Source organism: Citrus sinensis, chromosome 1 (genome assembly GCF_022201045.2).
Source record: "Citrus sinensis cultivar Valencia sweet orange chromosome 1, DVS_A1.0, whole genome shotgun sequence".
NCBI classification, from domain to species: Eukaryota; Viridiplantae; Streptophyta; class Magnoliopsida; order Sapindales; family Rutaceae; genus Citrus; species Citrus sinensis.
The window spans coordinates 15,232,290-15,236,867 of NC_068556.1; the positions used below are offsets into that span (position 1 = coordinate 15,232,290).

At 34.6% G+C, this 4,578-nt stretch overlaps 1 non-coding gene across 1 annotated transcript; it reads right to left on the reverse strand.

Annotated features, from left to right (window-relative positions):
• Positions 1 to 2,249: 2,249 nt before the first annotated feature.
• On the reverse strand, positions 2,250 to 2,357 carry LOC112495748 (small nucleolar RNA R71). The gene has a single exon (XR_003062080.1). It is a non-coding gene; the product is annotated as a small nucleolar RNA R71 (small nucleolar RNA).
• Positions 2,358 to 4,578: the final 2,221 nt, after the last annotated feature.

The following is a 4,578-nucleotide window of genomic DNA, read 5'->3' on the forward strand; positions in this document are numbered from 1 at the left end:
TGGAGTTTTACTTTAATAGATAAATCTTTATAATGATAATGTTGGTTGTATTCATTTGTGCTGCTGATAGCTCTTTGAAATGAGAGTTATTATGGTCATTCTAGACTCAAATCAGGTTCACTTAGAGAGTAAATGATGTGTTTTTATTGCATTTTTGTTATATTTTCCATAAACATTCATTTTAGTTTAGTCTTAATAAGTTTTGTGTGATTTAAAGTAATTTGTGCTCAAATTATGTGCATACTTGTAGGTTTCCAGAAGCTTATAATTTATGGAAGGGATGATAATGCAATGGGATGGCAAAAAAGATGAAGAATATGGCCACAAAAGAATTGAAACAAGATCTAGAGCAGTGCAGTACTATAGCCGTTGTTGGAGCAACCATTGTTGTAGCAATCCTGGAACAACTATAGAGAAAACTTAGCCCGGGATATCTACAGAATTACGATCTGCAGTTTCCTAATATGAATCATACGTGCCTTAGGCTTCGGTTTACCCTAGTTTTCAGTAATAAAAAGAGCGTGCAACACATAAAAAGGGCGGCGGTGAATTGACATTAAGAAAATCAAGAGGAAAAGAAGGAAAAATCAGAATTCAAGGAAAACGCAAGTCTGTATCAGTGAAGAAATCAGCAGAACAATTTGGATTCAATTTTCATTGTTCTTTACTTGTTCCTTTGCTTAATCTTTGATTGAAATGATGTATTTCATGGCTAATACTTTGCTATTTGCTTTTCTTTTTCGAAGTATGAACTAAGTTTGTTTGTAGTTGAGTCACAAACAATCTAAATGGGCTTTTTACTATTCTTATGAGTTGCTGCAAGATTGCTATAACATTTTACTTTAATAGCTATTATTATAATCATTATTTCGGTTGACCACCCATTTAATGGTTCAAGTTAAGATAGAGCCGTAAAATGGCCTGTCTTAGTGGAAATTATTAGAGTAATACTTGATCATAACTTAAGTTTCCTGGATTAAGATTTCTTGAGTCCCAAAAGGGCTATCTTTGAGTTAAGATTTGTGAAGAACTAGATATAAGAATTCACCTTGTAGGGTTGAGAGTATATGCTCATAATGTCATGCCGTAGGTAGGTTAACAACTGGTCATTGTTAGGGAGCTTAAGGGTATGAGAAATCTAATAAGCGACAGCTGAGGATGCAAAATAATTCTGCCCAGTGCTGTAAGAATTGCTGTAGCAACTAGTGTTAATTTAGACAAAACAGTGTGCCCTTGAAGAGAGTTTGGTTACTTAACTACCTCATCCCTATTGAATGCTTCTTACGCAATTCATTCAATTTGATTTATTATTGCATTAACTTATTTTTGTTTCTTCTTTTATTATTATTTCGGTGGTAATTCATTTTTAATCTTTTTGGAACAAAGGAAGTTTGCACTATCGTGATTGCTATAGCTTTTCTAGTAACATTAATCCTTGTGGAGACGATCTTGAATATTCATCACTTTATTACTTGTTGTATTCACTTGTACTTTGACGTCAATAGCAATTGAGTTAAAAATTATCCAATAAGTTTTTGGCACCATTGCCGGGGATTGATTGTTTATTTTCGAAGTGTGAAGTCAATTTTGACAGTGCCAACTTGATCTAATTTATTCTATTTATTGACAGATTAATACTTGCATGCGCAAAGACATATCTGTTGTATTTTAACTTGATCCTGAGATTGAAAGGACTATAAGAAGACTGCGAAGAGAACAAAGAAATTTAAAAACTGTTTCAGGGATGAATAATTTGCAAGATGTGGGAAACGTGGACCCTCACGGGCCACTACAACCTATTAATGTTCAAGAGGGGCAACATGAGCATTTTAATCAGAGACAACCAGGCAACAACAATATCATTTACATGGTAGATGATAGAGATAGGTCTATCAAAGATATATTATGTTAACTCCTCACATTGTATATCCTGGAATAGTCAGACCTGAAGTGGAAGCCTCAAACTTTGAACTTAAGCCAGTAAAGTTTCAAATGTTGCAAACAATGGGTCAATTCAAGGGATTGCCAACTGAAGATCCTCATCTCCATCTTAAGTTGTTTTTGGAAGTGAGTGATGCTTTTAAAATTGTTGGAGCAACACAAGATGCTTTAAGACTAAGGCTTTTTCCTTACTCCTTACGAGATCGAGCCAGAGCATGGTTGAACTCATTACCATCTAATTCCATCACTACATGGAATGAATTAGCTGACAAATTTTTAATGAAGTATTTTCCACCAACCAAGAATGCAAAATTACGGAATGAGATCACTTCTTTTCATCAGCTTGAAGATGAAAGTTTGTAAGAGGCTTGGGAAAGATTTAAAGAGTTGCTCATAAGGTGTCCTCATCATGGCATTCCTTGTTGCATACAGCTAGAAATCTTCTACAATAGGTTAAATTCAAGTACGAGATTGATGGTAGATGCTTCAGCGAATTGAGCTTTGTTATCTAAATCTTACACTGAAGCCTATGAAATCTTGGAGAGAATTGCCAACAATAGTTATCAGTGGCCATCAACTAGACAGACAGCAGTGAGAGGAGCAGCGGGGGTACATAATATAGATGCAATTACAGCATTATTAGCACAAGTAACTTCACTGACTAACATGGTGAAAGTTATGACTTCTGCTCCAGCAGCAGTAAAGCAAGTTGCTGGACTGTCTTGTGTGTATTGTGGTGAGGAACATGTATTTGACAACTGTTCTGAAAATCCAGTATCAGTAAACTATGTGGCCAATTTCAACCGACAGCCTTAGAACAACCCATACTCAAATACTTACAACCTTGGATGGAAGCAACACCCAAATTTCTCATAGAGCAATCCGAATCAAAATACTCCAACACTGAGTGGACAAAACAGAAATACTCAACCACCTGATTTTCATCAGCAAAATCAAGGGCAAAAACATATTAGCCACGATCCATTTACCTCATTGGAAACATTGATTAAGGAATACATTGTGAAGAATGAAGCAATTGTACAAAGTTGATAACTCTATGAAATGAGAGTTATTATGGCAATTCTAGACTTAAATCAAGACCACTTAGAGAGTAAATGACGTGTTTTTATTACATTTTGGTTATGTTTTGCATAAACATCCATTTTAGTTTAGTCTTAATAAGTTTTGCTTGATTTAAAGTAATTTGTGCTCAAAACATGTGCATAATTGTAGGTTTTCAGAAGTTTATAATCCATGAAGGGATGCTGAGGCATTAGGCTAGCAAGAAGGAGAAAGAATATGGCCATAAAAAAAGTGAAACACAACTTAAAGCAGTGAAATGTTATAGTCATTGCTGGAGCAACCATTATTGTAGCAATCCTAGAACAACGAGGGAGAAAACTTAGCACATGATAACTGCAGAATTGCAATCTGCAGTTTCCTAATTTGACTCATGTACGCCCTAGGATTTTGTTTACCCTAGTTTTCAGTTATAAAAAAAGGTGCGCATCACTTAAAACGACAGCAATGAATTAACATTGTGAACAATTAAGAGAAAAAGAAGTAGAAGATCAGAACTCCAGGGAACCGATGATGCGTCATTGAAGAGTCCAGCAGAGTTATTTGGATTCACTTTTTGCCGTTCTCCCCTTATTCCTTTCTTCACTCTTTGATTGAACCAATATATTTCGTGACCAATATGTTCCCGTTTATTTTTCTCTTTCAAAATATAAACTAAACTTACTTGTAGTTTAGTGACAAACAATCTAATGGGTTCTTGACTGTTTTTATGAGTTGTTATTTAATTGCTATAGCATTTTACTCTAGTACCTATTATTATAATTGTTATTTCGGTTGACCACCCATTTAATGGTTCAAGTTAAGATAGAGCCGCAAAAGGGCATGTCTTCGTGGATATTATTAGAGTAATACTTGATCTTAATTTGAGTTTTCTGGATTAAGTTTATCTTGAATCCCATAAGGGCTATACTTAAAGTTAAGATTTGTGACAAACTAGACATAGATAGTCACCTTGTAGGGTGGAGAGAATAGATGTTCTCAATGTCATGTCGTATGTAGAATAGCAATTGGTCATTGCTAAGATACTTAAGGGTATGAGAATTCCAACACGCGACAGCTGAGGATGCAAAGTAATTCTGCCCAGTGCTATGGACAGTGTTGTAGCAACTGATGTTAATTTGATGAAAAGCAGTCAACCCATAAAGAGAGTTTGATCATTCAACTACCTTATTCTCATTTAATTCTTCTACGCAATTTATTTACTTTATTTCATCAATTCATTATTTCATTTTATTTTCTGACAATTATAAATTTCGGTAGTAAACAACTTCACATTTGTTCATTCAAAGTAAAAGTAGATTGCACTATTATGATTGCTGTAGTATTTCTAGTAACATCAATCCATGTGGAGACGATCTTGAATACTCATCACTTTATTACTTATTGTGTACACTTGCACATTGGCATCAATAGCATTTGATTAAAAATTAACTAACAAAAGTAAAGATGTATCTCTAAGAAACCTAGAAAACCAAATTGGACAGCTTGCCACAACAATGAGTAGCAGATCTCAGGGAAGTTTACCCAGCAATACAAAAGATCTAAGAAGAGAGGGAA